The sequence below is a fragment of the Prionailurus viverrinus genome, chromosome C2, assembly GCF_022837055.1.
Source record: "Prionailurus viverrinus isolate Anna chromosome C2, UM_Priviv_1.0, whole genome shotgun sequence".
Taxonomy (NCBI): domain Eukaryota; kingdom Metazoa; phylum Chordata; class Mammalia; order Carnivora; family Felidae; genus Prionailurus; species Prionailurus viverrinus.
In genome coordinates this window covers 61,429,818-61,443,722 of record NC_062569.1, presented here as the reverse complement: position 1 = coordinate 61,443,722, position 13,905 = coordinate 61,429,818, and positions in this window count along the sequence as shown.

The window sequence follows — 13,905 nt, the reverse complement described above, 5'->3', positions numbered from 1 at the left end:
TAGAAGCTTCTTGGTTAGATTTTCAGAGCCTCATGTTTCTAAACTCCAGAGTACATAATGTTATCAAGAGTAAAACAAAATTAAAAAAAAAAAAGAAACAGCCTACAATCGACATCAAATTTTTTTCAAGTTATTTAACTTTTATATAAGGAAACTCAGTGCCCTACAAGATCCATAAGATGATACAGCTAAGCAAAATACAGAATATAGTATTATAGATTGTAATTCTAAAGAATTAATGAAGAGGGTAGAACAGCTTAGGATTTAGGGTCAGCAGGCCTGGATTGAACTCTGTTTAACCATTTACTGGATGTATGATCTTGGGTAAATTAATACCTCCAAACCTTAGTTTCCACATCTATATGTACCCACTACTTGAGGTATGTGATGACTATAATGTGAATGTACATTAAATGCTTTTTATACAGCCTGTCAGAGAGTAAGAACTCAGTAGATGGTGCCTGAAAGCATTAAGAAAAGGAAGTCAAAGGACAAACAGCAACATTTCTCCTATGCCACACACAGTTAAATATCTTTATCCACTTACTAGCAAGAATTAGGGAACACTCACCATAGTCTCACTTTTTCACAACGTCTTCTTATGAGACCTTGGGTAATAAAATGATTCACCTCAAAAAACCAAGAAAAGAGGAAGAAAACTATCCCAGCAAGTTCATCTAATCTTTCTCAATTCCCTTAACGGTAACAAGGATCAGGGACACCTATCAGTGTTGTATAGATAAACTTAGTTCACATATGTGAAAATACTTTCTAACTTACATGATGCAGTTGAGTTCAAGATATTTTTATTTCTTATTTGGGATAGGAGGGATTGAAGACATAGGAAGTAGTTTTAAATATGAGAAGAAAGAACACTGAATAACTGCCTCATCAAAAAGTGACAATTTCTGTCCAATTGTATCCTTACTACTGAAGGTCAACCTACACCACTTTTTTTTAACATATCAATGGCAATGACAAATTATGAGATTAAAAATATGTTAACTAGTGGGAAATAAAGAACCATTATCATCATAGGACTTCATATATTTATAATTTGGCTTCCCAGATATGTTTGATGAAGAGAAAAATCACCTAAAGTACCAAAGGGGATTACCTGCCAGGACCTATATCTAGCATTCTGGAATAGACATTTGACCAAAATGCTTCCTTCAAAAGAGACAACGGTGCCTGCAGTAATATACTACAATTAATATTTAAAAATAACAAAGGGGGCACCTGGGTGGCTCAGTCGGTTAAGCGACCGACTTCGGCTCAGGTCATGATCTCACAGTCTGTGGGTTCGAGCCCCGCATCGGGCTCTGTGCTGACAGCTCGGAGCCTGGAGCCTGCTTCTGATTCTGTGTCTCCCTCTCTCTCTGCCCCTCCCCTGCTCGTGCTCTGTCTCTCTCTGTCGCAAAAATAAATAAAAACATTTAAAATTAAAAAAATTAAAAAAAAAACAAGGACTTGACTTAGTTTTTTATATTGGTGGAAACACTTTTATTCACAGGTATTTTACTAGCACCAGCTTGAAATTTTATTTATTTAATTATGCTCTGCATATGTATTGAAATCTGGCAAGGTGAGCATTTTTTAAAAATTTTTTAAATGTTTTTATTTATTTTTGAGACAGAGAGAGACAGAGCATGAGCAGGGGAGGGGCAGAAAGAGAGGGAGACACAGAATCTGAAGCAGGCTCCAGGCTCTGAGCTGTCAGCACAGAGCCTGACGTGGGGCTCGAACTCACGGACCACGAGATCATGACCTGAGCCGAAGTCGGACACTTAACCGACCGAGCCACCCAGGCGCCCCAAGGTGAGCATTTTTATAGCCAAATATTCTTATCCTATGTTTAAAACACAAATCCTACACTTCCTTGCCAAAAAGCTATTTTGGTTTTGGGTGTAGAACTCAAGTGGTTTCCCTGAGTAGGTCTTGGGTAGGGCTCACTTTGCCAGGCTGATGAGACTATTATAGCCTGCACTTAAGACTTGAATATTTATATATCACAGTTTATTTATTGAAGTAGGTGAAATATTTTTAGCTCCCACTCTGTCTTTATAGAGGAAACAATTACCATTGGAGAGAAAGAATATTATTAGCTTGGAAATCAGGAGGTGTGATGATTTAAAAATAGCAGAGGGGTGAAAAGAGCAAGTTCTGGGTTCACACTGCCTGGTTCTGCAGAGGCTCTGCTTGTGGTAGCTGTGTGACTTCAGGCAAGTTTGTTAACAACTCTGCGCCTCAGTTTTCTCATCTTTAACCTCTGTGGCATATACACACAAACTCTCCTAAGAATGTTGCAGACTTCATCCTTAAACTGAGTGATTAAAAAGAAAGAACATAAAGGACAACAATGAAACCCAGCAGAAGAATTTCCACGTGTGCATGAACTCTTGGTGCAACGAAGATGACATATTTTTCCTTTCTACTAAGAAGGCACTAGCTGTGCAACTTGGCTCAGTGGGGGCTTTTCAGTTAGTGTCTAAATTTAGCCCTAGAATAATTTCTTTTAGGAGTGAAGCTAAAATTATTACTTGGGGGTGGAAAGTTTTAGTGTACCTGTGTGTTTACACACATGGTGGTTATCACTATAGGTGAGCCTGTGTGTTTGTATATGTGGTGGCTATTGCTACAAGTGAGTTAAACCAAGTTCTTCTTTTCCTGGTAGATTCAAGAACATTCATAGTCAATGAAATGTGAGCATCTATATTTTGTCTTCTGTGTGCCCTGCACTACTTGGGATTTATGCTTTACCTTTCGCAGGTAATTCTTTCTTCAAGGTGCCAATAGTCTGGCCCAGAGATGGGTAAATTCTTTCCCATGGGCCAAACTGAGCTCACTGCCAGGTTTTATTTGGCCTAGGAGCCAAGAATGGTTTTGATTAAACGGGTAGAAAAAATATAGAGAAGAATTATGTTTTGTGACACGTGAAAATGACATGAAATTAAAATTTCAGTATGCATTTTTAAAAGTGTTATTGGAACACAGCTACATTCCTTCTTTGCATAGTGTCTATTTTCTTGGCTGCTTTTGTGCTACAACGGCAGAGCTGAATAGTTTGGACAGAAATCATATGGCCCACAAAGCCTAAAATATTTAGTATCTAGCCCTTTAAGAAAATGTTGCTGACCCCCTGTCTAGCCTAAATCTATCCCAGAAAGAAAGGAAGATTGGCACACTAACAAGATTATAACCAAGGTTCTATTAAGCAGAGGATAAGCTGGTATTTATCTGATGACTATAGAATAATCTTCTGCTTCAAGACAAGAGAGAGAGAGAGAGAGAGAGAGAGAGAGAGAGAGAGAGAAACACACACCAGTTCTTTGCCAACTAAGAAACTCCACTTAAGGATTTCTCATAATAAGAATTTTCCCAAATTGTCTTATAGTGGTAGTTTGATCCTAATTATACTGAATGAGGACTTATTTGGATTATTCCATTATGATATTACACAGACAGGGAGTCTGAAATTCAAGCAATTGAGACCAAACCCAAGCCTACCCCATATCCCAGGCAAGTTGATGACATGTTAAATATCTACCAGGTTCACGCCTCTTCTGGGAAAGTGACGTAGAGAATTCCTCCCCAAAGAGGAACTAGCATGTTTGATAGCATTTAACATCCATCAAGTCACTTCTTACTCAGTTGAAAGCATTGCTGTCACTTCTGAGGATACAGGGATGAGCAGGAAAGCACCATCCGCGCTCTCATGGAACTTAAAATGCAATGGAGGTGACAAACAATAAGCAAACGAAGAAAGAAAGAAGTGCTGAAAAATGCTCTGAAAACACAAGATACAAAACCTGTGTGATTCCACTCATATGAAGTATGTAGAGTAGCCAAATTCATAAAGACAGAAAGAGAGGAGGTGGGAATAGGGAGTTATTATTTAGTGGATACAGATTTTAGGTTTTGCAAAATGGAAACAGTTCTGGAGATGAATGCTGGTGATGTTTACACAATATCAATGTACTTGACGCCACTGAACTATACATTTATTTTTTTTATTATTTTTTTTTAATTTTTTTTTCAAAGTTTATTTATTTTTGGGACAGAGAGAGACAGAGCATGAACGGGGGAGGGGCAGAGAGAGAGGGAGACACAGAATCGGAAACAGGCTCCAGGCTCTGAGCCATCAGCCCAGAGCCCGACGCGGGGCTCGAACTCCCGGACCGCAAGATCGTGACCTGGCTGAAGTCGGACGCTTAACCGACTGCGCCACCCAAGCGCCCCTGAACTATACATTTAAAATGGTTAAATCTTAAATTTCATGCTATTGTATTTTACTACAATTTATTAAGTTGGGGGAAAAACACTAGCATACAGAGATGGTTCTAAAAGTTTCCATAAAGAGGAGGGAAAAAAAAGTCACCCATAAAAAAGAAAGAACATTCCATTTCTGATCAGGAACACTGGATACTAGATAACAGGGAAGGAGAGTATATTCAAAATTATGTGCTGAAATTATCTTCAACTTAGCCTTCTATGCTCAGACACATTATTAACTAACCATGAAGGTAGAAAAAATCATTTTCAGAAAAACACACACACAAGTTAGAGTGATGGTGGCTGGCTAACAGGCTGCTGTTCATGTTAATGTATTTTAAGTTTTTAAAAATATTTTGAATAGGTAATTAATCCACATGGTTCAAAAATCAGAATATATAGGGGCACCTGGGTGGCTCAGTCGGTTAACTTCCAAAGACGGACTTCTGAAGTCCGTCCAACTTCGGCTCAGGTCATGATCTCATAGCTCATGGGTTCAAGCTTCCCATCAGGCTCTGTGATGACAGGTCCGAACATGGAGTCTGCTTTGGATTCTGTGTCTCCCTCTCTCTCTGCTCGTCCCCTGCTCATGCTCTGTTTCTTTTTTTCTCTCTCTCTCTGTCTCCTCTCTCTCTCTCTCAAAAAAAATCAGAATATATAAAAAGGTATATATGGTAAAACTCCCCCTCCCAGTGTTCATCCCCATATTCTCAGGTTGTCCTTACTGCTCATGCCCAGAAGTAACCATTCTTGTAACTTTCAGAGTATCACTATGCATATATAAGCAAACTTGAATTAAAGATTCTTTCTCTTCCTTCCTTTAAAAGATTGCTTAAGGCCTGAGTAGCAGGAAGTTTGAGCCATGTGCAGATCCAGGAGGAGAATGTCCCAGGGAGAGGAAAGAGAGACCAGAGGCTCCAGGGCAGGAACTGGTGTCATGTATTTAAGGATCAGAAATAAGGTCAAAGCAATGAAGAATGTCAAAGTAAAGATCAAAGTGAAGGTCAAAGGAAAGTCAAAGTGCATGAGGGATAGTGTAGAGGTGAAAAGGTAGAAAAGAAAGGAAAGGCCAGTGACCCCACCTAGAATAATAGTTGATAGCTGGCCAACCCTGTCTTCATTGAGAAACTGCCTGCGGTGGTAACCATCCCTGTCCATTCCCAAAGGACCATTACGATAGTTTGACACCAATAAAAGGATTCCATGGACACCCCCACTTGTTCCAGAAAATGGTCAGCTATGGAACACCCCCTCCAACACTGAACACTTCTTCCTCTTTTGAAATATCCCCAGATGGCTCAGTTGCCCCCACTGAAGCCAACCAAAGAATCTGAGTGTTCCTGAAATACAAATAGAAAGTCTCCCCCACTTCCAAAAAGCCCACCTTTTTAAAAAAATTTTTTTTAACGTTTATTTATTTTTGAGACAGAGAGAGACAGAGCATGAACGGGGGGAGGGTCAGAGAGAGGGAGACACAGAATCTGAAACAGGCTCCAGGCTCTAAGCTGTCAGCACAGAGCCCGACACGGGGCTCAAACTCACGGACCGTGAGATCATGACCTGAGCCGAAGCTGGCCGCTCAACCAACTGAGCCACCCGGGGGCCCCTAAAAAGCCCACCTTTTTGCCAATCAGAGACTGTGTTTCCTCTTTTTCCATTATCAACTTACTCTACTTTCTACCACTTTAGAACACTTGCTGGGGTGCCTGAGTGGCTCAGTTGGTTAAGTGACCAACTTCAGTTCAGGTCATGATCTCATGGTTCGTGTGTTTGAGCCCTGCATCAGGCTCTGGTGCAAACAGCTCAGGGCCTGCAGGCTGCTTCAGATTCTGTGTCTCCCTCTCTCTCTTTCTGCCCTCCCCTGCTTTCTCTCTCTCTCTCTCCAAAATAAATAAACATTAAAAAAAAAAGAACACCTGTTAAAAAGAAAGTAATGACAGATGGGCTCCCTTGCCCAGTTTAGAAGAAGCAGGCTTTGCTCATTTTCTCTCTAACATCATGTTTTGTCTTTAACATCATGAAACAGTTATACCTTTGGCCTAAGTTTAGGGCCCTACCTTTCCCTTGTTCCTAAATGGACAGGGAAGAGAGGAAGGAGAACTCAGCAGATTCTTCTTGTTTAATTTTATTTTATTTTGCTGTATTGTATTGTATTGTATTGTATTTTAGCATTCACTGTACTTCTTAAAGTCTACTATCTCTCAATACTATTTCTAAATATTTATTTTAGCCCCAAATTTGACATTTAGAGGAGTTTGAGTTTGGGTTTTTTTTTTTTGACTGAAGATTGTCCAACATATGCATAGATACAAACATGAAACTTTTCAAGATTTATTTAAATAGTTCTTTGATGTGGTTTTCATAAAGCAATATTGTGACTCAGTGTGAATTTTTAGAAAAATTATGATGAATTCTTTTAAAATTCTAATTATAGTTTAAATGACTTAATTGCTATTCAAAATCAAGCACATCATACACCCAGTTCAATATACTTCTTTAAAATATTGCCAAGCATTAAAATAAATTATCATGTATAGTGCATAATTTCACCTTAATTATGTATTCCTGTGATTGGTTTTCAGTTTCACTATTTCTGTTATCTTTACACAATATCTTTCTTCTCCACAGTATTTCTTGTTTGATAAAGGGGTAATGTTAAAAAGAGGAGATTCTTAATTTTTTAAATGTTTTTATTTTAAAAGTAATGTATACTTAGAAAAATTTAAAACAGTATGGAACTGGGTAAAACAGAGGTGAAATTTGTCCCTGTCCCCATGAATTCTACTCCCATGAAGTAATCAAAATATGATGTGTGTGTGGGTGCATGTTTGTGCACACATGCACGTGTGGATTTTTTAAAAAGTCAAGAATGGGACTTTGTGAAGAGTTTTAGCCAATTGCAAAATTAAAGAGCACATAGTCACACAAGACTGCCTTCATTTCGGACACCAACAACAGGTTTGTGGGGATCCCAAAGCCACCCACATATTTGTAAACTTTCTAGGACTCAGAACTCACTGAAAGCTGTCATACTCATGGTTACAGTTTATTTCAGGGAAAGGATACAAATGAAAATCACTCAGTGGAGGAAGCACATGGGATGGAGTCCAGGGAAGTACCAGACACAGAGCTCCCATTGTCCTCCCCTGGGGCATCAGGACACATTACTTTCCTGGCAGCAGTGTGTGACAATGTACATGGAATATTGACAAGGGAAATAAATACATCCAAGCCTCAGTGTTCAAAGCTTTTATTGGGGTTCCGTTACACAGGTATGGTTGAGAGGTTTCATTGCCCACATAGTTGAACTCAGTCTTTAGGTGGTCTGAAACAGCATGACCCTAAGTAACATTGCTGGGTTTTCTGGTGTGGTTGCCCCCTGGGCATAGCCACACCCCACCATGCATCATACTGTTAGACCATCTGGTGAAGCAAGGCCCAGGAAAACAGACACTGCTTTCTGACCTGTCATTCCAAAAGCTTAGTGATTACCCCACAGAAGCCAAGGTAAAATCTCTTTACTACACAGGCTTAAACTCTTTACTACACAGGCTTCCAAGTGAAGAAACCATTAGACGAGTATAAGCACACTGATCCATTTTTTTTTTCAATTGATTTCAGACATGATTCCATGATTTTTATTTTTTAGAAGAGGGAACCAGTAATTGTCTTTTTGCAATCATAAAGAGTATTGGGGATAGTATGGGAAATAGGATACTATTCATTTTATGCTTCTGCTGTTTGTCTCTATTTTTTTTTCCTCTTTCTTTCCACTTGCCCTTCTCCAATCCACTGCTGTTAGTTTTAATTACTAAAATGTCACTCTGAGTTAGGGATCACCTGTACAATGCCCAAAGAGGTAGGTAAAGGAATAAGCTTCCCATTTGATGTTGGCTCAACATTGATATACTCTGTTTGCATATTACACATAAAAGAATATCCTTCTTTTCCAGAAAGGAAATCTGTTTCCTTACTTTTCCACTGAAACTTATTTTTCTTTAAAGGTGTAGATCTTTCAGCAATTTTTTTTCTTTTCCTGCTTTTGATGGAACATGTAGAGAAATAGCTCTGGTACACTAAAATGAACAGCTAAGGCATGTAGAAAATTGGCCCTGACTTTTACTCTCAGACTCAAGTCAAGAAAAGTTTGGTCTGACTTCAGTAAGCAAAACAGCACCACCAAGTGGAGCCTGGGGCTGCTTACACCAAGCCCCACCCCACTGCACTTTGCAGGTGCACCTTCACTGGGGCAAATCTGCCTAAGAATTAATGCAGCAGGCCCCACCCTCAGAAGACCGGCACAAACCCCTCATATGCACCAAGTCTACTGATCATAGAGCACTGCAAATCTTCAGCTCTAGGGGAAACAGGACCTAGCTTCCTTTATTTGTTTTTTTGTTTGTTTTGTTTTGTTTTGTTTGTTTTTTGGATCTAGGGTTTTTTAAACAAGCACACCAAACATACATAGGATCTAGCTTCTTTTTTTTTTTTTTGACCTCTTATTAATATAGCCATCATTCTCAGGAGCAGGAACACAACAGACTTTCCTAACAATTACACACACACACACACACATGCACACACAAACAGTAGCCCAGACAAAATGACAAGACAGAGGAATCCACCCCAAAAGAAAGAACAGGGGAAGTCACAGCAGGGATTTAATCAATACAGATACAAGTAAAATGTCTGGACCAGAATTTAAAACAATAATCATAAGGATACTAGCTGGACTTGAGAACACATAGAAGACACTAGAGAATCCCGTACTGCAGAAATAACAGAATCAAAAACTAGCCAGGCCAAAATAAAAAATTCTGTAACTAGGATGAAAACCTGAATGGATGCCCTGACAATGAGGATGGACAAAGCCGAGGAACGAATCTGTGATACAGAAGATAAAATTATGGAAAATAATGAAGCTGAGAAAGAGGAAAAGAAAGGTATTGGATCATCAATGCAGACTTATGGAACTCAGTGACTCCTTAAAACATAGTAACATTCATGTCATAAGAGTCCCAGAAGAAGAAGAGAAAGAAAAAGAAGCAGAAGGTTTATTTGAGCAAATTATAGCTGAAAATTTCCCCAGTCTGGGGAAGGAACCAGACATTGAAATCCAAGAAGCAAAGAGAACTCTCATTAAATTAAACAAAAGTAGGCCATCACCAAAACATATCATAGTCAAATTCACAAACTACACAGACACAGAGAGAATCCTGGGAGCAGCAAAGGATAAAAAAAAAGTCCTTAAGCTACAAAGGAAGACAGATCAGGTTCACAGCAGATCTGTCCACAGAAACTGGGCAGGCCAGAGGAGTGGTGAGATATACGCAACATGCTGAATGAGAAAAATATGCACCCAAGAATAATCTATCCAGCCAGGTTGTTATTCAAAATAGAAGGGAAAGTGTTAGCCTCACATTTTGGTAAAAAAACCAAAGTTTATTAAAGTGATTGATAGCTGTCAGAGAAAGATAAATACCACATGATTTCATTCATATATGGAATTTAGGAAACAGAATGTATGAACATATGGGAAGGGGGAAAAAAGAGAGAGGGAAGCAAGCCATAAGAAACATTTAATGATAGAGAACAAACTGAGGGCTGCTGGAGGGACAGGGGAATGGGCTAAACAGGTGACGACATTAAGGAGGGCACTTGTTATGATGAGCACTGGGTGTTATATGTAAGTGATGAATCACTAAATTCTACTCCTGAAACCAACATTATGCTGTATGTTAACTAACGAGAATTTAAATAAAAATTTGGAAGAAAAACTTAGAGTCTTTAAACTTAGAGTCTTGGTGGTCCTTAAAACATAGTTTCCTGTCTAATGGAGTAATGTCCACTAAGTTCTAGCTGGTGTTTACATGGTGAGAATAAGAGAACAGTTTCCTAAGAAAGGCATAAAATTTGACATCACTCCACTCATTCATTCATTCATGTATGTGAAAGTAACATAGCATAAAATTAACCATTTTAAGGTAAAAAACTTCAGTAGCATTTAGTACATTCATAATATTGTGCAATCACCACGTCTATCTAGTTCCAAAACATTTAAATCACTCCAAAATAAAACCTTGTACCCATATGCAGCTCTCTCCAATCCCCCTTTCTTCCAGCAACTGGAAATGACCAATCTGCTTTCTATTTCTATGGATTTACCTATTCTGGGTAGTTTATATAAATGGAACTATATAATATATTCTCTTTTGGTTCAAATTTCTGAAATAAATCCATTTAAAATATGGCCACAATGCTGAAAAGAAAAAAAACCACAATGAACAATGAACAACATTATGGGGTTAGATAAACATGTTAGGGTAGGTATGGCCCAGCAGCCACTAGCTAATAGCATCTGTTCTGATGTGAAAAGGGACAGAAGAGGCCATAGATAGAAGGGGCCTGGCAAGATGTTTTCCAGGAAGGGAGGGATTGAGCTGGGTCACCACATTTATAAATCCAGTCAAAGACACAGAATTTTGTTTTATTTTTTTATTTTTTTTTTAAACTTTATTTTTTGAGAGAGACAGAGTGTGAGCAGGAGAGAAGCAGAGACAGAGGGAGACACAGAATCCAAAGCAGGCTCCAGGCTCTGAGCTGTCAGCACAGAGCCCGATGCGGGGCTCGAACTCATGAACTGTGAGATCATGACCTGAGGTGAAGTCAGATGCTCAACTGACTGAACCACCCAGGTGCCCAAGACACAGAATTTTATAAAAAGAGTCTAATAGAATCATGGTTTAGATAGGAAAGCCAAGCCCAATGTTCCAAAAAGTCCTAGAAAGTAGAGAATAGAGAAAAGTATTCCAAAAGTGGCAATCAAGTAGACTGCAGACTTACAAAGCATGGAGGATAAAAAAGAAGAAGAAAAAAGTTACTGGGTAATGGTGCGCCTCGGTGGCTCAGCCATTAAGCATCCGTTAAGCATTCAGCTCAGGTCATGATCTCACAGTTGGTGGTTTGAGTCCCACACTGACTGAGTTTGAGACTCACTTTGGGCGAGCTCCTGCCCTGCTTCAGATAAACTCGAGCCCTGCATCGGATAAACTTGAGCCCTGCATCGGGTGAGCAGAAGCCCCACTTATCTCTCTCTCCTTCTCACTCTCTCTGCCCCTCGCTCTCTTGTGCCCTCTCTGTTTCTCTCAAAAGAAAGAGAAAGAAAGAAAGAAAGAAAGAAAGAAAGAAAGAAAGAAAGAAAATTTGTTGGTTATTGGGTAAAATAGAAATGTGAGGGATTATGCCAATTGGAACTCAGCTTGAAGTATAGCTTGCTTTGATACTTAACATTTTAGTCTCAGACTCTCCATCAGGAAAAAGAAAACACATTGCGCCAAATTGCTGTTAACTTATAGATATTATTTATATAGTACCTGGCACAAAAAATTATTAAATGTGAATTATTATAATAATAACATTGGTATTGACGGAGTTATTTTTTTTATTTTCTTTCAACAGAGTTTAAACCAATACTCTTAGAATAGACATTTTTGCTCTCTGGACTGCCTTGCTATTCCCGTTGTGTGTAGGTGGCACATTATAGGCAGATATGGCATATCCTCAAAGTGTTTAGTAGATCCCAAATAGAATGTAGAGGTGTGTTTTACAAAAGCATATGAAACAGCCTTACCACTGGTTACGGGGAATAGTCATGGGTTTTTAAATTAAATATAAAATATTTTTACTCATTGGAAAGGATGACAGATGGACAGTGTGACCCCCTGTAATCCTTTTTAGTTGTGGAAATGACAGTTAGTGAGGGATTAAGCCTGTCAGTGTCACACTGCCAGCTGGACAGATCTCAAATTTAGAAGGACAACTTCTGTGTCAGACTAAGTAGGTCAAATTTTTGTGCCTTTTCCATAAAGTCCACTGCCAAGCAGAGGGTGAAATTCAGGGCACTTGTTGATTTGACAAGACTTAGATTTAACTTTTTCAAATATTTTTAGTAATTATCTCGGAATTTAACAACAGTAGAGAATTATGTCAACACCTTTATAATACAAACAGTATTTTGGTCTATTTACAACTAGTTTTGTAGGGCGCCTGGGTGGCTCAGTCAGTTAAGCGTCTGACTTCAGCTCAGGTCATGATCTCACAGTTCGTGGGTTCAAGCTCCTCATTGGGCTCTGTGCTGAGAGCTGACAGCTTGGAGCCTGGAGGCTGCTTCAGAATCTGTGTCTCCCTCTGTCTCTCTGCCCTCCCCTGCTCACCTCTCTCTCTCTTCCTCTCTCTCAAAAATAATAAACATAAGAAAAATGTAAGGGGAGGGGCCAAGATGGTGGAGCAGCATGGAAGTTCTCTGCTTCTCTTTTCCCCGAAATGCAGCTAGATCAGCACCAAACCATTTTGCACACCTAGAAAAGTGATCTGAGGATTAACACAACTACCTGCATAACTTGAGCCACAGAATTCAGCAAGTTGATTGAAGTTACTTTTCTTAGTGGAGATGAATGCAATCTTACCATGACAGAATTTCCCAAATAACAGTGTAAGTTTTAAAAAACTAAAAATGCTTCATGAAAAATGGGCGTGTCCACGTGACACGTACATAGATAAGAACAAGAGCAGGAAGGAAGGTCATCACCAAAAGGATGAGACGCCAAAAGAACAATCCATTAGAGGAATAATTGAGCTGGAATTCCTTAAAATTTAAAACTCCTGCTCTGTGCAAGACACTGTCAAGAGAATGAGAAGGCAAGCCACACACTGGGAGAAAATATTTACAAAAGACACATATGATAAAGGACTTTTGTCTAAAATATACAAAGAATTCCTAAAATTCAACAATAAAAAAACAAACCCCCTGGTTTAAAAAATGAGCCAAAGACCATAACAGACACCTCACAAAAGATACACACATGACAAATAGGCATGTGGAAAAACTATTGACATGATGTGTCATCGGGGAAATGCAAATTAAAACACCAGTGAGGTACCACTACATGCCTATTAGATGGGCCAAAATTTGGAACACAGATAACAGCAAATGCTGGTGAGGATGTAGAGAAACAGGAACTCACATTCGCCACTGGTAACAATGCAAAACGGTATAGACACTTTGGAAAACAGTGTGGCAGTTTCTTGCAAAACTAAACATACTCTTACCATACATTCCAGCAGTTGTGCTCTTTGGTATTTATCCAAAGGAGCTGAACATTTAGAATCCACACAAAAACCTGCACATGGATGTTGCTAGCAGCTTTATTTATAATTGTCAAAATATAGAAGCAAGCAAAATGTTCTTCAGCAGGTGAATGGATAAATGGTAGTACATCCAGACAATGGAAAATAATTTAGCACTAAAAAAAAAAAGGAGCTATCAAGACATGATAAGACATGAAAGAAATGTAAATGCGTATTATTAAGTGAAAGAAGCCAATCTGAGAAGATTACACGCTGTATGATTTCAAATATATGATACTCCGGAAAAGGCAAAATTATGGAGACAGTAAAAAGATTGCCAGGGGTGAGGGTTGGAGGAAGGGATGAATAGAGGACTTTTAGGGCAGTGAAAATACTCTGTATGACATTATAATGATGGATACACATCATTACACATTTGTCCAACACCACAGAATGTACCACAACGCCAAGGGTGAACACCAATGTAAACTGTGGAGTTTGGTTGAT